We start from the raw sequence: 25923 nt of genomic DNA, 5'->3' as shown, positions 1-25923 counted from the left end.
CACCTTCTTGCCACCCCCACCCCACCCCGCATGGTCCCTCTGCCCCAACAAACATGGCAACTCCCATGGTCCCATGAGGCTTGGTTCACATATGGAACACCCATGGATCCAGGAGGCCAGTTCACACACGGAACTCCCACAGTCTTGAGAGGCCTGGTTCTGATTCTCTCTTGTCCAGGAAGCCCTTTCTCTAATTCAGCTCTGCTGGATGGGCAAGTACTAAGACTGGATCACAGTCAGCTTCTTTCCTGTTTTTGTGGGGAAGGCGGGATGTTCCCCATGTCAGTGTTTATGAGGCTCAAGGCAGTCCTTCATCCCTAAGAACTCAGATCCCCTTATCCACTCACCCTCACTCTGCCTAAGTCCTGCCAATCTCCTTGCTGTGTCTCAAATACGGACCATGAGCCTGTGTGTCCTGCCCCAGGGCCTTTGCACTGGCCAATTCCCTCTTCAAGGAATGCCTTCTCCATGAGAGAGAAGTAAAATGCCTGCCTCAGAGTCAGGCAGGAGAAGGAGGGGAAAGGGTTAAGGGTATCAGGGAGGGTGAGAGGGAAACTGTTGACATTAGTGACAGGAAATACGCACTGGTGAAGATGGGTACACATTATATGATTGTACTCAATCATGAACAACCTTATCTGTGGGGGAAAAAACCCTGTAGTATGAACAACCTTGTAACCATGGTGTTTGAATACATAAAATGAAAAGAATGCTCTCTCCCCAAACAGCCTTGAAACACATCTCTCAGAACCCTGCCCTACTCACCACTTCCCTCAGAGAAAATCACTCCCTTTCCTCCCCTTCACAACCTCCTTACTCTGTTTTCTTTTGTTCCTGCCCCCCACCCAGGTCTATTGACTGGTTCAGAGAAGTGTTCCCCAAAGTAGGCACTGGGTGGGGTGTAAGTGTTGGGCGGGGGGGGGGGTATAATATATTGTTCTCTTAAAGAATGTACATTTCGGGGCCAGAGAGATAGCACAGCGGCGTTTGCCTTGCGAGCAGCCGACCCAAGACCTAAGGTGGTTGGTTTGAATCCCAGCATCCCATATGGTCCCGTGCCAGCTAGGAGCCATTTCTGAGCAGATAGCCAGGAGTAACCCTAGAGCACTGCCGGGTGTGGCCCAAAAACAAAAACAAAACAAAAAAATAAACAAAAATAAAAGAATGTAGATTTCCTTGGGTGGCGTGCTGAATAATTTTTTTTTCTGCAAAGAGGATGCTAGGCCACATTGTTTTGGAAGTGTCTGGGCTACAAAAAAGAGGTGTCATTTCACAGGGAGAATTTTGGTTCTGTGCTGTGCCCCCCCACCCATGCCTGGCATGTACACAGCAAAAGCTCATACATGCTTATCAGCAGGAAGATCTGTCTGACCCAGCCCCTCAGTGGCTTTCTGATCCACTAGAACTTGTGCCATTAATTATTTTCCCTCATATCTCTCAGTGCCACAACTGGCAAGATTGTGATGCCAAGGCAAAAATCCAGCAAACAGACAGAACCAGAAGGCCACAGGGAGACCCCTGCTATCACCCAAGTGGCCTGGGACCCTCCCCAGCATCCTCCAGCAAGCCATGTGTCAAATCTGGTGGGGGCATTCACACCACAGGGGGTGAAAGAGTGCCTAGGAATCTGCCCATATATTGACACACCAGTCCTCTGCAGGATTCTCAGAGGGTACATTAAGAGTTATTACCAAAAAAAAAAAAAAAAGAGTTATTACCATATCTATAATATTGAATATGTTGAATACATAATATCTACAATATCTATAATGTTGAAGTTACAGGCCAGTTCCTTGGCCAAGGAAGGTCTGTTTACCTTGTTTTTTTTTTTTATGTTTGATCCAAATCCCAAAAGCCTAGTTTATCTTTAAATATCACAGCTCCCCACTCGTGCGCAAGGGGGGCCCAGAATGCAGCACAGAGAATGGCTGTTTCAGAATTCAGAAGGCTGAGATAGAGGAATTGAAAGAACCATGGAGTCTAATCAAAGCCTCTTGTTGATTTAGGGGTCCTGAGTGGAGGGGGGAGGTAAGGACAGGCAGGTGCTGCTATCCAACGAGTGCTGAGACAAGTACGAAGGTGAAAGATGGAGATGCTGGAAGAGCAGGAAGGAAGCCTTCCAGACTCAGATCCTACCCTGGCCTCCCTGCTCCCGGGAGAGCAAGAGGGGATCTTGAAGGATTAGAAGGCAAGCAGAGGACTTTGATGACAGTTAAGAGCCAAGCAAAGAAACAAGCACCAAATGCAGGAACTATACCCAGCTCCATGAACCTCATCAATATTTGAGGTTTGTATTTGAAGATATGTCAAATCATCTCCAACTCCAGACATCTATCTGCCTACTGTACTGCTATGTTTAAACAGACCCCTGGGCACTCAGTGCGCTGTCTGCCTGGGTCTGGTGAGGGTTGGGGGTGCAGTCAGATGCACTGAAATAACTTTCCTGAAACCCAATTCTGCCTCATGAAAATCAGCCTGTTCTGCATGACAAGGTGGAGATAGCCAGCCAGGAGAACAAGTTCAGGGTGCTTTGGGAGGGGAATGATCAAGTCTAGAAAAATGTGATGAGTGAGATAGTACAATGGGTAGGGAGCTTGGTTTCCAAGTGGCTCAATCTCTCAGTTTGATTCGGGTTTAATCCCCCACATCCTATATAATCTCCAAACCCTCTAGAAGAAATTTCCGAGTGCAGAGCTAGGAGCACCCAGGGTGTAGTCCTGAAGACAAACAAAATAAAAAAAAAAATAAAAAAGTGACAAGTGGACAAATGAATGGCAGAAAGGAGACCCAAATAGTGCCTCTCTGAGACAGCACTCTTTCTCTGGGGCACATGTCTTCTCACATTCCTGGCCATAATGGCTAGATTACCTTTGAATCAACGCATCACACCGGGATGAGCAGGCCACCTCTCTGTGCTTATTCTCAAAATTCCCAGTCTAGTAGTTGCCCTCACAGAAGGTATTATTACTCCTCTCTCGGGTACAGATGGGCAGTTGGAGATTTGGGATTAAGTCCAGAGGTCTTTGGCTAAAAGTATGTACCATTAATCATTTGATCATCACAAACCATTAATCATCACAAACCAGTGATGGCCAGTTAGCCCTGGACCGATGTTCTTAATTATCCCTGCTAACGTGTGTGCATCACTTTCACACAAACAGGTCCCCCCACACACATATTGCCAATCTGTCAGCATGCAGTAGGCCTTGTTATGGACTAAATGCTCATGCTCTGCTCTCCACCAATTCAAATTTGTAAGGTACAAGCCCCCATCCCACAATGTGAGTGCATTTCTAGAAAAGTTAGCAGGGGTCTCAAACTCAATTACCTGGGGGCTGCAGGAGGCAAAGTCGGGGTGATCCTTGAGTGCAGTCAGTAGTAAGCCTTGAACATTGGGGGGGTGACCCAAACAACTAAAACAAAACAAAACAAAATTCCTCTAGGGCAGGGCCACAAAATGAGGCCCGCGGGCCACGAGTTTGAGACCCCTGAGTTAAAGCCTTTATGAACATAGTCCAGTTAACAATGATGATAACGGCAGAGCTTGGGCCAAACAGAACCAGTGTCCTGATAACAGCCAAGAGCACATTGACAAGCCAGCTAGTTCTCACCAGAAGCACAAACAATCTGGTCCTCCTGGATCTGGGACTTCTGGCTGCCAGGACAGGGGTGGGTAGTGATACAGATGTTTGCAGGTTGAATCAGACTGCACAGCAGACAAATACAGCATGCAAAAGCAATCTCTCTGGTCATGGAACACACACCTGGTGGGTGTGCCTGTTTCTCTCTCTTTTCATTTTTAGGACAAATTTTATTTACAAAGCCATAACTCATCTACTTTGGCATCACTATTGACAAAAATGCCTGCCACTGAGATATTAGAGAGGGCAAACTATTGATTTCTGCTTTATATAAAACCAGAGCCTGACATAATCCCAGTTTTCTATTCCCGTGTGGCACTAAATACAGCTTTTTTTTTCTTCCCTTTTTTTATTTTTGGGCCACATCTGTAATAGTCAGGTGTTACTCCTGACTGTCAGGGATCACTCCTGGCATGCTCATGGGACTATATCCGATAGTGAAGATTGAAACTGGGTCAGCTATCTCTCTAGTTTGAATGCAGCTTTAAATGACAACAATAGCAACAAAACTCTTGAAATTATCCAATAGTTTGACTGCCAAATATCCAACACTCATGCCTTGGACTGCTATACAGTCATCCCATCCCCATTGCCCTATGCAGTCCCCCACTCCTTACCCAGAGGCAGTTGGGGCAGGTAGGGCTCCATTCCTGTCCTTGGTAGGCAGGGGAAAACAAGGGGTCCTTCTCATGGCTCCCAGGAGAGAGCCAGCAAGCACAGGCTGGTGGGGGGGGATCCTCTACCTTGTGGCCACGGGCAGCTCCTGGCCTTCAGCTCACTTCTCAGTAACAGGGTCTCGAAGGCTCCTGGTGGCCTCTGTGGCCAGGTTCTCTGGAGGCTTGGTCTCTCCATGAGGCAACCCCAGCACCTAGAGAGAGGCAGAATGCAGTGAAACCTCTGAGCACTTCACCAGCCCAAAATGCCCATTCAGGGGGGAGTCGGGAGAGCAAGGAAATCCAAGAGGGTAACCAGAGTGGCTGCCAATGCCCTGGGGACAGACCCGTCCCTTAGCCACCTGGTCCACGGAACGCAGCTGCGCTGCCCCACCACAAAGCATAGGTTGGCAGTAGGGCCAGCTGGGATCCAGCAGGGCTAAGGATTCTCCAGCTGGGGTGGGGGTGGGAGCTGCAGCAGGGTACCCTGATCCCCAAGGCATGGTCAAGACTCCAAACACACCTAAATACCAGGCACAAGTCCTTTAGCTGGGGTGCACTTTACCCTTTAAAAATTGTTTTTGTTGGGGCAGGAGCGGTGGCACAAGTGATAAAATGTTTGCCTTGCAGGGGCCAGGAAGGTGGCGCTAGAGATAAGGTGTCTGCCTTGTAAGCGCTACCAAGGAACGGACCGCGGTTCGATCCCCCGGCGTCCCATATGGTCCCCCCAAGCCAGGGGCGATTTCTGAGCACATAGCCAGGAGTAACCCCTGAGCGTCAAACGGGTGTGGCCCAAAAACCAAAAAAAAAAAAAAATGTTTGCCTTGCAGGCGGCTAACATAGGACAGACAGCGGTTCGATCCCTCAGCGTCCCATAGGTCCCCCAAGCCAGAGACAATTTCTGAGTGCATCGCCAGGAGTAAACCCCCTGAGCATCACCGGGTGTGGCCCAAAAAAAAAGTTGGTTTTGTTTTGGGGATGTACTCTCTATGCTTAGGGCTTACTCCTGGCTCTGTGCTCAGGAATCACCCAGCAAACTTTTCACCCAACAGAACTCTATGGACAGGGACTGGAGAGGTGGCACTAGAAGTAAGGCGTCTGCCTTGCAAAAGCTGCCTAGCACGGAGAACGGTTCTATCCCCCAGCGTCCCATTGGGTCCCCCCAAGCCAGGGGCTATTTCTGAGTGCATAGCCAGGAGTAATCCCTGAGTGTCAAATGGGTGTGGCCAAAAAAAAAAAAAAAAAAAAACCTCTATGGACAACCCTACATACACACACCAATCAGAACTGCAGGAAAAGTTTACACCGATCAGAAAGTGTCGTTCTGAGGCCTCTGCATACTCTGGCACCGTGTGTGACAGTCCAGGTCCTGTCGGGGATGGTGCTTTCCATACACGACGTCTCAAACGCTCAGGTTTAGAGTGTATCCAGTTTGGCTGCCCGATGTCACCACTGTTCTTCCTGCTGCTTCCCCAGCTATGGACTGCCGGGTAAAAGGACTCCCATCAAATGAGAGAGTCCACGAATCACATGATTCATGAATCGCATGAAACACATGATTCGTGGACCACATGAACCACAGAGATTCAGCGCTGGGTTTCGTTGTATCTTCCTGTTCAGACCATGACACAGACCCATGCAGCAGGCTTTTACACACACCATTCCATGAGCCAGCTGCTGGGGCCCTATCTTTCAGTATGAAGGCCTATCCCCACAGCCCACCACCACCCCCTGCACGCACGCATGCGTACACACACACACACACACACACACACACACACACACACACACACACCAGGCAGCAGGCAATGGCCAGACACCAGGGAATCAGGAGTGCCTTCCTGTCACTGTGAAGTGACATATGGAATGAGACACCTCATCAGAGTCAGAACCTGCCTCTGCCAGCTGCCTTTATTGTTCCACAACCTGATGGGTTTCCTTTGCTTCGTCACAAGAGCGCCTTGCGCAAGGTCTCCCAGCTGGTAAGTGGTTAGTTCAGTACCTTCCTAGGCCTCTTCAGTGAGTGTAACTCAGAAGATCAAACAAACAAGCCAAAAAGATCAGGACTTAAAGCTCTTACCTTGTATGTGCCCCACCCCCTGGTTTGATCCCCACCACCAGTGGAATGTTCCTCTTGCACTGTCAGAGGAAGCAACTCTGATTCCTGGGATGCAGCGGGGTGTGAACCAAACACCAAAACTCTAAACCACACAAACAAGCAAACAAAGCACTGAAGCTATTACAGCATGGATGAAGCTCTAGATGATGAGGCCACTCAAAAACATAGCTACAATGTCCATCTTTTTTGACCGCTGGGCTATGCTCGGATTTTACTCCTGGCTCTGCACTCGGGAATCACTCGTGACAGTTCTCAGAGGACCATATGGAATGCTGAGAATTGAACCTGCATTGGCTGTTTGCAAAACAAACACACTACCCGATGTCCTATCACTCTAGCCCCACAAAGTCCAGCTTTGACGGGAGTCCTTTTACCTGGCAGTCCATAGCTGGGGAAGTGGCAGGAAGAAAAGTGGTGACTTAGGGCAGCCATGAGTGGGGTGAACTGGGTATCTGGGGGTGAGGTGGGGAGAGTTCAGGGAAGTGACAAAGGAAGTATCTGAGCTTCCTTTTGTAAATGTTGGCCTCCCAAGTGGTGCTCTGAAGGTCTGAGGCCTCTCTCAGCAATTCTCAGCCAACCAAGACCAGTTGTTTTAAGACAGGGCCTTGTGTTGCTGCTCAGACCTGCAGGATTCCTTGGGGCCACCCAGGAAGGGGTTGGGACTTCCAGGCTTCTTCTGGAGATGCTGAGAGACCATTGGTGCCAGGGATCGACCTCCTGGTTCCTGGGGTTGAAAGGTGATGAAGATATCCTCAACTTGGCGATAGTTATGATTGCACACTAAAATCTGTAGAGGGAGACCCGGTCATGAGGTCCTGGTCATGGGGCCACCAGGCCTATACTCAGTGATACTAGGGTGACCAAATGGTGCTGGGGATTTAACTCAGAACCTACATTTGCAAGTGTACTTTACCACGTGAATCAACCCCCTAGCATAGATTTGTATACTTTAAAAGGGTTAATTAGTATTAATTAGGGTTATTTAGTATTAATTAGAACTCAATAAAACAGTGTAAATCATCAATCACAAGCATGGATGATATTTAAAAAAGAAAAAAAGGCTACAGGAAAGAGAAAGAGGTACATGATTCTAACAATATAACAACAGTAAAAAGCATCAATGACAGTATAGTATACAATATTAAAGTATCATATACAATATTAATAAGATATCAGGGACCTTCAAAATACAGGTATAATTAAAATATACAAATACTAGGAGAGATGGCATTAAAGTGTTTTAAAGCACTTTATGTTTCTGAGGAAGAGAAGGCACTAATTATTTGATAAGTCTAGTATGGCTAATAAGTACTGAAAGGTGGTTTGAGTTTCAAATTAGAAGGGGGAATTCAAAAAGTAGTCATTGAACAGGAAAAGCACAGAAAATTATTTTTAAGTAACTAGTAACATTAAATGCACACAGATTAAATTCCTTTTTAAAACTTGAAACTATCAACCTCTGGTGGGAAATACAAAATCTAATGGCATGTCATTCCTAAGGGCCATATACATTAAGATTACTGAGTAGTTGAAAGGAAAGAGATGGAGACTGGAGAGACTGCACACTGGTAGGCTGTTTGCATTGCACGCAGCCGATCCAGGACTGACGGTGGTTCGAATCTCATCATCCCGAATGGTCCCCATGTCTGCCAGGAGTGATTTCTGAGCACAGAGCCAGGAGGAAACCCTGAACACCGTCAGATGTGGCCCCCTCCCCCACAAAAATGGGAAAATATGGGAAAAGAAATCTTACCAAAGGACAGACCAAGACACAATCATATATAGTTATATTAAACCTCCAGAAGAGAGTTTAAGGAAGCACAGTGTTTGTGGGCTCTGTGCTGGTAGCAAAGATTCCCTGAGAGTTGAAGGAGCATAGTGTGGTTTGTTCCTGAGAAGTAAAGGAATTACCAACACTCACAAGTACTTGGAGCTCTTCATAGAGTAGAGAGGATGGGGATATTGTTCACGTGGCAGAGCATATCCAAGTGTAGAACATATTCAAGGCCCCAAATTCAAGGTCTCAGTTTATTTTATTTTTATTACTTTGATTCTGGGCCACATCTGGCAATGCTCAGAGGTTACTCTTGGCTCTGCATTCAGGAATTATTCCTGATGGTGCTATGGAGACCAGATGAGATGTCAGTGATCAAATCCAAGTTGACTGCATGCAAATAAGTGCCCTGCCCATTGTACTGTCTCTAGCCCTGAGTTCAAGCTTTGAGTTTAATCTCTAGCATTTCCAACACTCACAAGTACCTAGTGACTTGGCCACTGTCTGGTATGGGCCTGGTGCCCTTCAGCTTCTATGTGACCCCTATTTAAAAAATGTTGATGGTCCTGAGCAAAAATACAGCAGATAAGGCATTTGACCTGCATGCAGCTGACCTGGGTTCTATCACCAGTTTTTTCATATGATTCCCTGAGCACCACCAGGAATGATTTCTGAGTGCAGAGCCAGGAGTAACCCCTAAGCACAGCCAGGTGTGGTCCTCCCTGAAATAATGTTGAGTACCGAAAAGAAAGTATAATGAGTAAGATGCTGGCTTTTCAGGCAGCAGACCCAGATACAAACCCCAGCACCACACAGGATTTCCTAAGCATAGGAGATATCCCTGAATACTTTCAGGTATGGCCCAAAAATAAAACAAAAGCAACAAAGTATTGAGTAAGGGTGTAATGTCTGAAAGAAACCATGCAGTGGAGTGTTGTGCAAATATTCAAGACCAGGTAAAACTGGCCCCAAGCAATAGCACAATGGATATAGCATTTTCCTTGCACATGGCCAACCTGGGTTTGATCCCTGCCATCCCATATGGTGCCCCAAGCCTGCCAGGAGTAATTTCTCAGCTCAGAGCCAGGAGTAACTCTTGAGCACTGCTGGGTGTGGTCCAAAACACACACACACACACACACACACACACACACACACGCACGCACGCACGCACACACACACACACACACACACACACCTGGGCAAAACTGAGCATATACCCTTAGGAGCAATCTATAGCTACCTAGGCACTCAGAAACCTTAGGAAGGGACCGTTTCTGAACCAGTCACATGGGACCCTTTTCAAAGAAGAAAGGTCCTATCTCTCACGAGGCAAGATTCTGCCCCTAGGAATGACTCTGGAAATAAGTCAGGCATGGAAAGGAGCTCCTAAGACCAGCTTAGCCTGAACAAGGGCCCTTCCGATTTCAGATGTTCTTGACTTGTGTCCTTGCTAAGTCACACAAGATCCTGGGGAAGGGGTGACTGATGAAGGCAGGTAAAGAAGAGATAAGGGCAGTCTTGCCTCGCTGGCCTCCACAAGCCATAGCATGAGAGATATTCAGAGCAATTGCCTCTCAAAGGCATTGAACAAGGGGTGCTGTGATCACCTGAGCTGCAGAAGCAGTTAAATGAAAGACTCTCCACTCTTTCTATAATTAATTGCATCAGCTCAAAGCTGGGTCCTAGTAGGAAGGAAATTTTCAATAGTACCTTCAGTTTCTTGTAGCTAACCAGATTAGCCCATCTCTGTGACTACTGGACCAAACCTGTTTGATATTTTGGTTTAGGGCCACATCCTTTGAGTCTGTTTTCCTTCATCTCGGAGCATAGCCCTTAACTGGCTATCGTCCTGCACCTGCAGGAGACACCAGGCAAAATCAATAGACATTTTTGGTTGTCAGAACTTGGCACAGAGGGACTGTACACTGGCATCTAGTGGACAGAGGTCAGGGATATTGTTAAACTCCTGCATGGCAGGCTAGAGGCCCTGGGTCAAACCTGACACCACACGGGCCTTTGAGCACCCCTAGAACAACTGCTCTGCACTGAGCTAAGTGTAATCCCTGAGCACCACTGGATGAGTGGTCAGAGCCATCAGACAGAGGGTAGGACACTTTCCTTGCATGTGGCCAACCCAAGTTCAATCCCTAACATTCCATATGGTCCCTTGAGCCCCACCAGGAGTGATCCTTGAGCACAAAACCAGGACTGAGCCCTAAACATCCCTGTTGTGGCCCAAAAGTAACAGGAAAAGGCACCATTGGGTAACAACAACAACATAATAATAATACTTAGGAAGAGAAAGAGGAAGAGGAAAGAAGAAGAAATAATTGTCCCCTCCATTCCAAGATTTATAGAAGAAAGTTGTCTCTCTCAATCTAAAAGTATAAAAAGGAAACAGACAGCTTCCTGCCCCCAATCCCCCATCCTCACTACCCAGACAGCATCCTACTCCAGACAGGGATCAACCCTTCACATTTCTCTCCTTGCATATTTACATGTGGATTTACAAATGGGTGTCATGTGACAGAAACCCATTTGTGGTATACGTGCAGTCTTGCACGTTTTTTTCTCCTCAACAACACACCATGAGCATCTTTCCACTGTCAGCAATTGGAGATTTGCAGCATCCTTTGGACATGTCTGCATGGCATTCCATAGTAGGGATGTAACACTCTATTTAGACAATCCCTTCTGGAGGGATGTGTAGTTCATTTCCAGAATATCGCTGGTATAAACACTCCTGAGATGAATATCACTGTGTATACATCTCCATGTTCTTGGCTAAGTTAGTCCTTAAGGAGATTCTAGAGTGGAATGCTGGGCAGTACAAATTCTGAGAGAGAGAGAGAGAGAGAGAGAGAGAGAGAGAGAGAGAGAGAGAGAGAGAGAGAGAGTACTTTGGACACACAATGTTAAATTGCACTTGGACAGACGCAACCTCTCACAGGGCACAAAAGAGCTCATTTCTGTCCTTTTGCCCCTACTGGATAGTATCTACTGTCTTCATCTGCACAAGAGTAATTTTTTTAAGCTGTAGCAGGCAGGAATGTTCAAAACTGTTTCTACTTGGCAGTTGAATTATGGGATTTGTTATAACTCCACTAGAGCCTAATTTTCTGTTCCATTGTCCTGACACCCCCACACCCTCGCTTCTACCCTGGCCCAGCCCCATGTGGAATCCTCAGCTTATTTTTCCAGAACTACTATCTCTTCTAGAAAGCTCATGAGTTTTCTCTATTCAAACTTGGGCTTCTTCAGCATTTTTGTTTGTTTGTTTTTTGAGCCTCGCTCAGGGATGCTCAGGGTTTAATCCTTGCTCTACATTTTTTTTGGGGGGTCACACCAGGCAGTGCTCAGGGGCTACTCCTGGCTCTATGCTCAGAAATGGCTCCTGGCAGGCTCAGGAGACCATATGGGATGCTGGGATTTGAACCACCAACCTTCTGCATGCAAGGCAAATGCCTTACCTCCATGCTATCTCTCTGGTCCCCCTTGTTCTACACTTAAGGATCACTCCTGGCAGGATTCAGGGGCCCAAATGGGGTTCCCAGAATTGAACCCAGTTTGACTGCTTACAAGACAAGTACCTTACCCACTGTACTTTCTCTCTATCCCTAGCATATACCACATTTTCTGTTTGTTTGGTTCTTTGGTTGGTTTTTGGACTGCTCAGGCTGACTCCTGGCTCTGTGTTCAAACATTATTCCTGGCCAGCTCAGAGGATCATATGGGATACTAGAGATTGAATCTAGGTTGGCTGTGTGTAAGGCAAGTGCTCTACCTGCTGTACTATCTTTCTGGCCCAAATAGAACAATCCTAATTCCTTGAGTTCATGTGACTGACAATTTTTTTGACATTTTCCTATTAGTTGTTATTTGCACGTTGCTGGCACTTCCTCATCATACAAGTCTTTCTAGGATCAACCACTTTCTTCTCAGCTCCTTTCTGCATACCTACTGTAAAGAATTTGCCTTTTCTCACCCCTTGGATGTTGCTCAGAGAGCCTTAAGAATCTGCCCCCTGACATCCAAGACCTAGAGGAGGCTCTGTATCCCAAACCTCCAGTGGACATCTCCAGGGCACTGATTGATACCAGCTCTGGATAACAACTCTGGCAAGGGTAGGCAGTAAGATCATGGGCCTTGTCATCTAGAAGCTCAGCCTGGTACAGGAACTCAATTACCCACTGAGGACAAGTGGGAGCTTTCCACATAGCTGATATTCACACACTGATGCCTCCCCATGAACCTCCATTTGGGACAGGGAGTGCAGATCAGAACCTGGACTCATGTATGAGCTCCAGATCTATGGTCATTTTCCAGCTCCTCTGGATGTATATTCTCATCTACATTGTTATCAAGAGGGAAATCAGGGCTCAAGGAACTATGGAGCCAAAATTAGAAAGTCATTCCCAACAGGTAGACTTACATGTCACCAACCCTGAGAAGGGACCTTAGGCATAATGCAGCTGCACTCACACCCTGCCACCTACCTGTCAAAATGCAAACTCCCCTCTAGGCCACTGTGATTGGTCACAGGTGACTCCATAATCCTTACTTGTTCATCTAAGTGAATTTGACATTTTAAAAAAATCACCTTTAGAAAATTATTTCCTGCAACCTGCAAGTAATGAGGGGTAGAGGTTGAGGAACGGGGTGCTGGGCTAAAGCTTCAGGTGGGAAGATGAGGTGGGTTGTGGCAGCGGTCTTGAGAATTTGGGTCAAAAGTGGGATGTGGGTGAAAGACTGATAACCTACTAATATGAAGAGTGAGGGGATGGATGATGGATGGGGTGCAGAGTCCCCATCAGCCCTAACTCAGCACCTAGGGCCAGATACGCCTCAATCTAAAGCCTGATGCCAAGCCTATTATTTGTGAGGATACCATGAGTATTTTCTAGAATTCAGGACGTGAGTGAGCAGGTAGTGAGGAGCTACTTGTGCTTTCATGAATCACCACTTTGGGGATGCCATGTCCTGAGGCTCCTAAACTGCTTTATCCCAGGAGTTAATGCGAGACTGAGGGGTAGAAAACCACACTTGGCACTTTTGTTTGTGGGCCTCTCCTGGTGGTGTTCAGGACTTACTCCTGGCTCTGTGCTTAGGGATCACTACCTAAGCAATGCTCAGGGAATCAGGTAGGGTGCTGGGGATTAAACCTGGGTTGGTCTTCCGAAAGGCAAGCGTCCTCCCCCACTGTACCATTTCTCAGGCCCCTCTGGGTATTTCTTGGGCCCTTCACTCTTGCTTTCCTTCCCAAATTCCCCAGGCTCTTCATCCTTCTTTTCCCCCAGAACACCTGGGGGCCCAAATGACACAGAAGTGCCACTTTCCTCTGAAGTGTCACTAGAACACCCTTCTCCCAAATGGGACCCTGGGGAAATGTGTCTCCTCAGAAAGGCCATTTTGCCTGGGACAGACTTGGAGCTTCCCCAGGATGGAGGCCTCTTCCCCAGGCTCTGTCACAGTGTCTCACTCACACTTGTCACTTGCCTAGGTTCACTCCTGGCTTTGGGCTGTCTCAAGGTTGTTTGGTGTTTTGAGACCTAAAATGGTGTAACTTTGATGACACATCCATCTTTATATGATCCTCTCCCCTCTGCTACCTCTGTCCATAGATGATTCTCCTAGAAAGACAGCAGCCTTTGGATTTAGGGCCAATAGATAACCCACAATGACAGTTTGTTGAGATTAATTGCTTTGGCAAAGATGCTGCGACTGGGATATACTCAGGCACTGAGGTGTCTTTTGGGGGATGCCCTTCAGCCTTCCCCCAACCTAATCCAGAGGATCTTCCAACTTCACTAACCAGAAACTAAGGGCTTATCTGTGCCCCCTATCCCAGGACCAGCAAGAGGTGAGAAAATAAGATGTCTCCCAGACCTCCCACCAACCACAGAGGGAAGTGATTGCATTCTCCCAAATAAAGTGTGATTCTACTGAGACTCAGAGAGAATCAGTGATTTGCCAAGGTCACATACCAGCAGGCCAGAGAGATGGCTTAGGAATCCAGTCCCTTCCTACCCCCAGAGAACCTGCTGGGGGTGCGAGGGCTTTTTCATCACATCATGTCCCATTCCCCACTTCCACAGGAATAACCAATCACCTCTGTGGTAAAACCATACAGCTGTTTTTACCCAACCAACATGAAGCCATTCTCCAACTTTCTGTATCCTACCTAGCCGATTCTAGGAAAGAATGTGCCTACTGGCATCCCGAATTAGACGATCATGCCTCGGTGGCAAGCCCCAGTCTTCCCAGGCTCATTGTCAAGAATCCCCAAAACAGTGGGGGCACAGTGCCTAGCACTTGGGCAGGGCCCTTGCTGTTTACAGAAATCAGACGAATTACTCTGAGTCACCATGGGTGCCAGCCTCCCAGACATCCTGGTCCATTTCCCTGAGGCCCAGCTGAGGGGGGCTGTTTCCACCCTCTTCAACAATGCCTGGAGTGCCTAAAGCTAGCCGAGTATTGGAATCTGCCCCCGCAGCTCACAAAGTTTGGGGTCATGGCTTCACCAGAATCTCTGGCCTCTGAGCCCCTGGCACAGGGCTGCCCCTCCTAGACCCTCAGATCACACTTGAACAGACCAAGGCCTACTAGTAGAAAATGGCTGCTAAGTCCCTGGCACTGCCTTGTACTTCAGAGGCCTGAGCACAGGCCAAGCTGAAAGCATAAACAGTTGCACTTTTGCCTGGCCCCAGCCTCTACTATTAAACTCTGGGCTTTTCACACTCTCAAACCTTCATGTCTGTGCCATCCAACACGGCCTTGCCCCCACTACATTCAGCACAGGCCTAGCCAGCCCAGGGCCTAGCAAGCTCTCCTTGGTGAACAGAATGGATATGAAGCATTAGCCAAGGCCTTGGAAGTAAGAAGTAGTAGTTGGGGCTGACCAGGTGGGTGGGTGCTGCTAGGGCAGAGAAAAGAAAATGATGTCTCTGGTGATGGCTTAAAGGTCACATTTTTACTGGGCCCAGTAAAAATAAAATAAATAAAATAAAATAAAATAAATAAACAAAGTATTGTTGGACATATTGCATGCTGCTGATAAAAGGCCAATCATGGGCTATTTAAAAGCCAGGCGCCTAGTGTTTCAGTGTATCAGTCAGGGCCAGCTTCGAGTAGTGACAAACAGCTCTGGCACCACTGACTTAACAGAGAGAAGATCTGGATTAGTGTGTGTTTGTTTGTCTTTTGTTGTAGCCATCTAGGAATGACTCCTTTTGAAAGTAGGAGTGGGGTATAGTGAATGAAAGAAGGCTGGGGAAATGTTGAGAATTGGGGAAGTAGGATGACAGACACTCCAGAGGATCAGGACACAGCAGTCTCTATTTTGTCCACATTTATGAAGCATTAATGTGGATTTATTTCCCACTCAAGAAAGTGTCACAGTGGCCCTCAGCTAGATTCACCTGCTTTCCAGATCCTGCTGCACTCCTTTGCCTTGCATGAAAGCCACATACTCATCAAGTGCCATTCATCCATCTGTCCACTCATCCACCCACACACCTCTGTTCATTTATTCATTCATTCATCCATCAATTTGCCTATCCATCTACCTACCAACCACAATCCACACATCCTTCTGTCCTTCCATCTGTCCATCCATCCATCAACCGACCCATTCATCCCTCTGTTTATCCATGTATTCATTCTTCTTTGCTCCCCACTTACAGCCACTCTTTCTCCCCCCAGCACTGCCTCTTGTTCCCTGTGTTGTTTCTGCCTTGGGCCCTGCCACTGCAGTCCCAAACCCCAGTTCTTGTTTCTGTCTCATGCTTCCCAGACCCTGGTTCTCCAGCCCCGCTTCCTCCCACCCTGCTTTACCCCAGAGGTTTCCAAGGCCACAGAGGGTGACGTCACAGGCACTACACCTCCAGGCCCAATAGCTAGGCTTTGTGTGGGTACGCCCTATATTTTCCCACAGAAAAGCGCCCTTCCTCTCTCCCAACTCTGCTCTGCTCTGTTCCGAGGAACTTGGCCAAATTCCACAAGCTCCACCTCCAGAAAACTGAGGCCCTTCCCCATGGACATGACACTTAACTGTGTTTCCCACTTCCAGCCTCCAAGGGAAGGCTTTTGATATTAGGGCTACAGTTCCATGAGGTTGGCACTGGGCAATTATTCAAATAGCCATGCAGGATACCTGGTTGAATCCCTGACACCAAATGGTCCCCCCCAAGCACTTTCAGGGGTACATCCTGGCCCCCACCCTAGCACAAGAGCCAACAATAGTGTGCCCTCCCCCTAATCAAAACAAACAACACCAGATTGACCTAAATTTACCTTTAGATCATAATTCCTTGTTTCTTCTGATAGAAACATTGTGAGTTGAGGACTACTCCTGACTCAGAGCTTTGGGGCACTCTGGGTGAAACTTGGGGACCCTATGATGCTTGGGATCAAACCTGAAGCTCTTAAATGCAAACCATGCTCTCTAGCCCATTGACCTATCTTTTGGTCCTCACTTATTATCATATTTATATATGTGTATTTAATATATTAATTTTGGGGTTTTCTTGGGGGGGATCACACACGGCAGTGCTCAGAGGTTACTCCTGGCTCTACGCTCTGAAATTGCTCCTGGCAGACTTGGGGAACCATATGGGATGCTGGGATTCAGACCACCATCCTTCTGCATGCAAGCATGCTATCTCTTCAGTCCCTTAATATATTAATTTTAATTAATGTATTAAATATATATTAATATATTATTAACAATATCTTTATAATTTAGACATTTTGGAAGTCCCCAAAAGCCATGCCCAGGGGTCCCCAGGGTTACTCCTGTTGATATCCAACCAACTAGGCTGAAGGTTACAATATTAGGGCCAAGGTTGCAGTGTTGCTGGGGTTCTACAGTGTGTGGGACCACCAGGGTCCTGGATATGCAAGGCCTATTTCCACAACTGCTGAAATGTCTATCTCTAGTTTTACTATCTCCCTTCTCTTTGGGAAATAAAAGCAGCCTCCATATAATTCAACCCCTTTATCTTCTATTCAAAAATACAAACCCAATGCCAGAGAGATCACGGAAGTGAAAGCACTGGCATTGCATGAGGGTACAGCAGCTCCAGCAGTTCCTTCAAATTCCAGGAACCATATCTGTTGCCCAGAGCATTGCCAAAGGCTCAGTTCTCAGCATAGAGCCAGAGAGAACTCTGAGCACATCCAGATGTTGCCCAAACACAACAACCCCACATACAGAATATAAGCCTTGTTCCCACTTTACAGATGGGGAAGCAGGCAGGGCAGAAAGTTAGGCATTTGCCCAAGCAAGTGGTCTCTCTCTCTCTCTCTCTCTCTCTCTCTCTCTCTCTCTCTCTCTCTCTCTCTCTCTCTCTCTCTCTCTCTCCACATCTACACACCCACCATACATCCATACATCCTTCTGTCCTTCCATCTGTCCATTTATTCATCCAACTGTCTATCCATCCATCCACCCACCCATCCATTCTTCTAGGATAAAAACATTGTGAATTGAGGACTACTCACAATGTAGGGAGGAAATGGAACCAACATCAGGATTAAGATCCCTGAGATCAGGAGAAATCAAAAACAGGCTGTGCAGAGAGCAGGGAAGGATTTTGGAGCAATCAAAGGAAAGTTAGTGCCTTTGCCATATAGAGAAGGCGAAGCCTAACCCCAGCGCAGGAAGGGTCAGGCAAAAGGCATGTTCCGACCAATTCATTCTTTCTGGCTGTCATGACTCTTGCACTTTACACCCTTTAAAGATTTTTGGAGGCACCTTAAGTGCTCAGAAGAACAAGCCCAGCCTCTCACCCTCCTCCTATCCCAAACACCCATCTCATTAGAGTACAAGTTGGTCTCTCTTCTCCGAAAGGAAGAGTCCTATCCCACCACACACACACACACACACACACACACACACACACACACAAATACTGTTTGGAAAGCAGGTTGAGTTTTTTCTTTAAATTTGTTTATTTGTTTGGAGGTCACATCCAATGATGCTCAGGGCGAATCCCAGCTCTGTGTTCATGAATCAGTTCCAGAGGTGCTCTGGGATTATGATCGATTGAACTTGGGCCTCCTGTATGCAAAACTGGGCCACCCCAACTATGAATATTTTTGTTTTGTTTTGGGGGACCTACCTGGTGGTGTTCAGGGATCATTCCTGGAGTGCTGTAGAACCAGATGAGATGCCTGCATCTAATTTGGTTAGATGTGTGCAAGACAAGTGCCATATATGCTGTGTTATTTATCTTTCCAGCCTCCTGAAGACATTTTTGTTTGTTTGTTTTTTTTGGGGGGGTCACACCCAGCGGCACTCAGAGGTCACCCTGGCAGGCTTGGGGGACCATATGAAATGCCAGGATTTGAACCACCATCCTTCTGCATGCAAGGCAAGTGCCCTACCTCCATGCTATCTCTCCGGCCTATCCTGAATACATTTTTTTTTATTTTGGGGTAACACCCGGCAGTGCTCAAGGGTTACTCCTGACTCCACGCTCAGAAATCACTCCTGGCAGGCAAACGCCTTACCTCCATGCTATCTCTCCGGCCCATCCTGAATACATTTTTTAAATGGAAAGGAAAATGCATATTATGAAGCACCCAAACTGAGAAAATCTTCAGCAAAACCCAAGTCATAGATGACAGGTGAGTGTTTGATCATTGGTAAATGGACTCACTTTTTTGTTATCTTCCACACTCTTAATTCCATTACATAAATCATGCACATTTTTCAAGGTTCTTTGAAGACAACTGGAAACCTGTCAGTCAGTTTCTCCCCTGCTGCTTCACCTCTCACCCTTCTGAATTGGTCTAGTTGCAGACTATGCCCCATTCCTTTTATTAATTTATTAATTAATTTATTTATTTATTTACTTTTGGTTTTTGGGCCATACCCGGTGGTGCTCAGGGGTTACTCCTGGCTGTCTGCTCAGAAATAGCTCCTGGCAGGCACGAGGAACCATATGGGACACCGGGATTCGAACCAACCACCTTAAGTCATGGATCGGCTGCTTGCAAGGCAAACGCCGCTGTGCTATCTCTCCAGGCCCAATGCCCCATTCTTGACCATCTTTCTGGCATCTGGTAGTTTGTTTTGTTTTATTTTACTGTTTTGGGTGAAGCAAAGGTAGTTTCCCCTGAAGTCTGGGGAGAGAGAGAGAGAAGTACATGCTTGGGAAAGAACACACAGGCTTCTCCAGAATGGAAATAGGCAAGCAAAGAAACAGAGACATGAACCAAGAGACATGTTCAAGGGAGAACACAGGCTTGCAGAGCAACTCACATGGAATGATTTAATGCCATTTCTTATCCCAGCGGTGATTTCTGTGCGAGATACCTGTCACTGTGTCGTTTGGAAAAAGGCCTTTAAAATGAGATTCACTCCTTCCTTTCTCTTTCCTTTCTTCCATTTCACTAAGTATCACTTATATTTACATTTGACAGCTAATATATAATATTCTCCAAAGGCCATAGTCATTTATTTTAATTTTATGAAAATTCCAAATAGGAGAAGAGTGGCAGGCTCTGTTTTTTTTCATTTCATGCAACATTGAACTTTTCATCTGAAACAGCTAATCCAATCAATAGTACAAAGGGACAAGGAAAGAAAAACCCAAACCAATCACCAGAATGATCAATTTTCTTGCTCCCTCCAGTGCACTTGAGTTCTCACTAGTTGAGTCTTTCGTTCACCTTTTCTGGGTTCTGGGTTCTGTTTCTTCTTATTGTAATCTCTGCTCACTCACAGGCTCCAGGTTGGAAATCTCAAAATTCTCAGAGAGGGCTGGAGACATACTACAGGGGTTTAGGTACTTGCCTTGCACATGCATGACTTGAGTCTTATCACCAGCATTTCATATGGTCCCTCGAGCCCTACCAGGAGTGATCTTTGAGCACACAGCCAGGAGTAACCCTAAGCATCACAATTCTCCAGAGATACTTTTCTAGATTTACTCAGTCAGGGCCTGTGAGGACACTGGGGTAAGGATTACCCAGTGTCCCCCTTCCATAGAGCCTGTGTGTGGTAATGCACCTTACACCAACCGTCCCCCATGCATGCAAGCATTTGATGACTGTTCTATTCACATTCTGATCAGTGACCCCAACAGACCCCCTCTGGCTCTGCTAGTTTGTACAACCTGCAACTTAAAACACAATTATGCACCATACATGTAGGCTCTACTATAACCTTGTTCCCCTATGCACAATCGCTTCATTCTTGCTGTCACTAACGAAGTTGCCAGAATGAGCTCAGGTATATGGTTCGAGGACTTGGTAGAACTCTCTACAACATAGCATGAGCAAGCCTAGAAGGGAAAGAAGTGCCTCTGAAATCCCTGTGTCGTTCCAACAACTCTGCTGTTTGTCCCACCAGGGCTTGGTCAACGTCCCAGTCCCTATTGTAAAGGGAAGTTCTTTGGACTTATTTGAAATTCAACTCAGTTTTTAAATTTCATTTTGGTTTGGTTTTGGTTTGTGAGTCATACCTAGCAGTGCTTAGGACTTACTTCTGGCTTTGAACTCAGGAATCTCTTCTATTGGTGCCCAAGGGACCAGATGAGATGCCAGGAATTGAACCTTGTTTGGCTGTGTACGAGGCAAGTGCCCATCCTATGTTCTATCACTCTAGCTTCATCAGTTTATTTTTTTCTCCCTACCCACCCCTGTTCATTATTTTTTAAGTCTCGTATTTTACACATCTCTTCTAGAATTTTTGGTGGGTGGTGTTGAGGAAGGAGATGTGTCTCTCCAGTTGACTATACCAGCCCCACTAGAAAACTGTGTGCTGTATCCTCTGACAGTGAACATGAATTTCTGTCTGCCTCTGCTTTACATTCTGCGTGAATGTGTCACTTGACTTAACCACCCCCTCTTGGTGGATACTTATGTTCCTTTCAGTTTCTCACTCTTCCCATGAGAGAGAGAAAGAACACACTTATCCATGCAGTCCCCCCTGCCTGGAACTTTCTTTGGGGTCCCAAATAAAGGCTTATTCCAGGAGTGGAACAGTTGGACAGACAGTGTAACACAAGAGCCCAAGAATAGGGTGCTGCTGGCATCTGCAGTTGGGTGTCACATGGGACACCTGAGTGGTTTTTGAGTGGTTGCAAGGGATGGGATGAGCACCCCTCCTCATCTGTTCTCCTTCCCATTCCTTGGGTATTGACCTTTACTTACATCTTGTGATGTCCACTGGATAAGCTCTAAGAAGTGACATTTCTGAGCCTTTTAATTGACACTTACTCTTCAATATCTTGCCCTCACTATCACTTTACAAGCAACCCGCCCCCTCAATCTTCCATTCCCATGGCTGCTGGTCCAGGAAAGGGTCAAGAAGGCCTGGGGTGGAATTTCTCACCAGAAGTTTCCTGACCATTTGGACATGTAGCTGTGCTTATTATCACAGGCTGATAAGGCTGATGGCCAAGGGGGAGGAGGTGTCCTGGGTCCCCAGGGAAGGTGTGAGTAGGGGAAGGGGTGAGCTTTCCCAGGGCTTCTGAATAAGCAGGTTCCCTCCTGGCTCTCCAGAGAGGGAGTGTGGGGAGTGGGTCCTGAATACAGGGTACAATCCCAGCTCTCAAAACTCTGAAAGGCCTCTCCTGGGGGTGGGGAGATGGCGTAAACAGCCTTGCACAGGGGGAGACTGAGTCTGATTCTCAGCACTGCATGGTCCCTAAGCACTATTTGGGAGTAGCTCCTGAGCACCCCCAGATGTGGCTCCCAAACCAAATATACCGAACCAAAGAGAAGCCACCCTGGGCTGAGTCAGTGCTCCCTGACGTCTATGTCTGCACAGTGACTCTGAGCCAGATGCTTCCGACCCAGCCTCAGTTTCCTGAGAAGGTCCGAGACGTGGCTTGCCTCCTCCCTGGGCCCTGAGGAACAGGCTTGACTGTGACTCTTAGCCTAGCCTCACACACTGAGGACATGGTAGGGCTGAGGCCGAGGGTGCTGGTGGAGGGTGAAGATGGGTCTATGCACCCCTCAGTCTACTCTTGGGCCCCCTTCCAACCTCCCTTTTTTTTTTTTTGGTTTTTGGGCCACACCTGGCAGTGCTCAGGGGTCACTCCTGGCTGTCTACTCAAAAATAGTTCCTGGCAGGCATGGGGGACCAAATGGGACACTGGGATTCGAACCAACCACCTTTGGTTCTGGATCGGCTGCTTGCAAGGCAAACACCACTGTGCTGTCTCTCCGGGCCCCCAACCTCCCTTTTCTTCCTGCACCACACTAGCTTTCATGCAGAGTCATGAATAAATTCCCACCAGGGCCTTTGCTCAGGGCTCATGCTCCCACCAAGAAAGTACTCCCAGGTTGTTCCAGGCTTCAGCATTGACCTCTCTCCTGGTTGCAGCTCCAGTGCCACCTCCTCACAAAGTCTGTCCCTGGCTCCATTGTCTGAAACAGAAGCCAGAGACTGAGCCCTAGTTCAGGGGACAAGTTTGATCACAAAGCCGTAAGTTTTGATCCAGTGCTAAGTAGGCCCCCTAACCATCTTTGAGTCTGGCCCCAGAGCCCCCTGCAACACCACTGGACCCAAGCAGCACTTTGTCCTATGGCCCAAGCATTGAACCAAGCAGACTGCGTGGTCAAGTCTGGTGGCTGTCGTGGTGAGGTGATTGCTCAGAGTACCCCAAGCTGAGAAGGGCTAAGGTGTTTTCACCTTTGTGCCCCACCCTGATCCCCAGCTGTCTAGGCTTCCTCATGTCTTGTGAGTGGTTAAATATGTATGGGTCCTTAAAATATGAGGATTATGTCTCATAATCCCTGAGGCATAGAGAGAGAGAGTAGAAACTCTTTCCATCTCCCTTGCTCTGCTGACTTAGTCTTTCTGTCTGCAGTGAGTCACTCCATCACTCTACATCTCATCTCCTCTAAGCCCCAAGAGTTTTTCAAGAGTGCAGGTGACCAGTGAGCAGATGGGGCTCTGGGAGCCATGTGCCCAGGCTGGTCTGCAACATTCTAGAAGCGCTGGCAAAATTCTGCCAGCAGAACCCTCACAAGCCTCCCCTGGCATCTTTTTTATTTTATTTTATTTTATTTTATTTTATTTTATATTTTGCCAAACCTGGCAATGCTCAATGGTTACTCCTTGCTGTACACTCAAGAATGACTCCTAGCAATGCTCAGGGGACATTATAAAATGCTGAGGTTGAACCTAGGCTGGACACATGCAAGACAGGTGGCCCTCCCTACTGTACTATGCTCCAACCCCTGCCCTGATATTTTGAGTTTTGTTTTGGTTTGGTTTCGTTTGGTTTGATTTGGGGGCCATACCTGACAGCACTCAGGGGTTACTCCTGGCTCTACACTCAGAAATCACTCCTGGCAGGTTCGGGAGACCATATGGGAATGCCAGGGATCAAACTCTGGTCTGTTCCTGGTCATCTGCATGCAAGGCAAATGCCCTATCACTGTGCTATCACTGCAGCCCTTCCCTGGTATATTAGCCCTGATGTTGTCTTGAGCTGCCCTGTGTCCAGGAAGGGACCCTTTGGTGTCCTGTACAGCTCCATAGGATGTACAAGCCTGTGGAGCACTGACTAGGCATTTTGATGGACTCTCCTTCCTTTTTCACCTCCTAAAACAGCAATGGGGAGATCAGCAGTTTTCATTGAATAGCTAAGGAGGCACAGAAAGGGTAAGTAACTTGCCAGAGATCACTCAGTTAGTGAGCTGCAGATCTGTGTGCCCCTGCGTCTGTGTTCCTTCTCAGACGTCAGTGGCACAGCACTGAGAATTTAAGCAGGAACCAGGGCAATGACTCAAAGGACTAGAGTATACGTTTGCATTCTCATGGCCCGAGTTTTACTCCCAGCACTGCATGACCTCTGAACATAATCCTGGAGACCTACTAACATTCCTGGTCTAAGTAACACCTCAAGGTTCACCCCAAGCCCCTATCGGGAGTGTCACCATGAGCTGTCCTCTAGCTTACAAGCCCAGATTGGGGCATTCCCTTCCCAAAAGGCTGGGAATGTAGATGTGCCAAAGTGTTGAGACCCAAGTTCTGAACAAGGAGAGACGCCATTTTGTAAACCTGAGAAGAATCTCAGGTTCTGAGCGGGGAGAGATGCTATTTTGTAAGAACCACATGGTGCAAGCTATGTGCTAGGTCTCCACAGCCCATTTCCATTAACACTGCCCTAACCTACCTGGTGATATCAGGTAGCCTATCAGGGAAGGACAAGGGAGCAGTAGGAAGGTACCCCTAAACATAGCCAATCATTTTAAAGATCATCAGAAAGCTGGAACCTCCCTAGCTATCTTCCCTATGTAATCTTCCTCATGACCTTGGTGGGGCTCATCTTCTTTGGGAGGTGGCCCTGGCTGGCCAGTGTTGGGGGGGTCTTGTTGGCAGACAGATTAAAAGTATTCAAGTATAGGGGCCAGAGAGATAGCATGGAGGTAGGGCATTTGCCTTGCATGCAGAAGGATGGTGGTTCGAATCCCGGCATCCCATATGGTCCCCTGAGCCTGCCAGGATTGATTTCTGAGCATAGAGCCAGGAGTAATCCCTGAGCACTGCTGGTATGACCCAAAGCCCAAAAAAAAAAAAAAAAAGTATTAAACTTTATTCCAGTTATGTGGTCTACTTCTTCTACTCTGGACCCAAGCAAAAGGAGTGGGGAACTTAGGGAGCAATAGAACAGGAGGAAAGGTGTTTGCCTTGAACGCAGCAACCTGGGTTTGACCCCTAGAATACCATAGGATTCTCCAATCCTGCCAGAAACAAGCCCTAAGCACAATTGGGTGTGTTCCCCAAAACAAAACAACACAAAGGAGTAAAGTTAAGGGCCAGAGCACAGTGGTAGAATGCTTGCCTTGCATACTGCTGACCTGGGACAAATCCAGTTCCATCCCTGGCATCCCATATGGTCCCTCAGGACTTCCAGGAGTGATTTCTGAGCACAGAGTCAGGAGTAACCCCTGAACACCACCAAGTGTGGCCCAAAAACTAAAAAAAAAAAACAAACAAAAAAAAAAAATAAAAGGAGTGGAGTTCATATTAGCATGCGGAAGCCATGGGCTCAGTACCCAGCACTACACGATCCTCCCAGCACCATTGGGAGTGACCCCACTGACAAAAAGAATTTAAGGATTGCTCTTGGGATTACCAGCTGTTAGAAACACATGAGCTCACAGAGCTTTGGATCCAAGACCCCCCACGGCACACCACCTCCGGGTTCATTGCAGAGCACCCCAGGAGTCGAAACTCCTTAATCTTACCATCAGTTCAGCCCCAGAACACGCTGTGCTGAAGGCAAGTCCAGGCTGTGCCATTTCCTGGTTGGTGAAGAATAGGTACTGTTGTTCTCTGCTGGAAAATTGGGATCCAGGCCTGTGGTTCCTCACTGGGGCTCAGATCCCACGTATGTGCACTCAGGACCCTGTGCCTCACCCAGGTGGCTCTGAGCCCAGGCTCCTAGGGCCTGTCCATGTGAGGACACAGGGATTGGGCTGCCCAGGGGCCTCCCTGGTATCCTATCCACAGGCATCCCAGGAAGCTGGGAGACCCCATCGTGGCACTGACCACAGCAGTGACTGGCCTGGCCTCTGGCCTCACTGCAGGGGCCTGAGAAGATCTGAGAACCCAGACCACAATCACAGTGAAACTCCGTGAGGAAAGTAACTTGCCTTGCATATGATGTCAGCTTCTGAGGCCCAATCCCTCTCACAGCTTTGGGTTTCTGGAGCACTGCCTCAGGGGCCACTTCTGAGCACAAAGCCAGGCTCTTAGGCTCCCAA

This window comes from Suncus etruscus, chromosome 6 (genome assembly GCF_024139225.1).
Source record: "Suncus etruscus isolate mSunEtr1 chromosome 6, mSunEtr1.pri.cur, whole genome shotgun sequence".
In the NCBI taxonomy this organism is placed as follows: Eukaryota; Metazoa; Chordata; class Mammalia; order Eulipotyphla; family Soricidae; genus Suncus; species Suncus etruscus.
Note: the sequence above shows the minus strand (reverse complement) of the source record.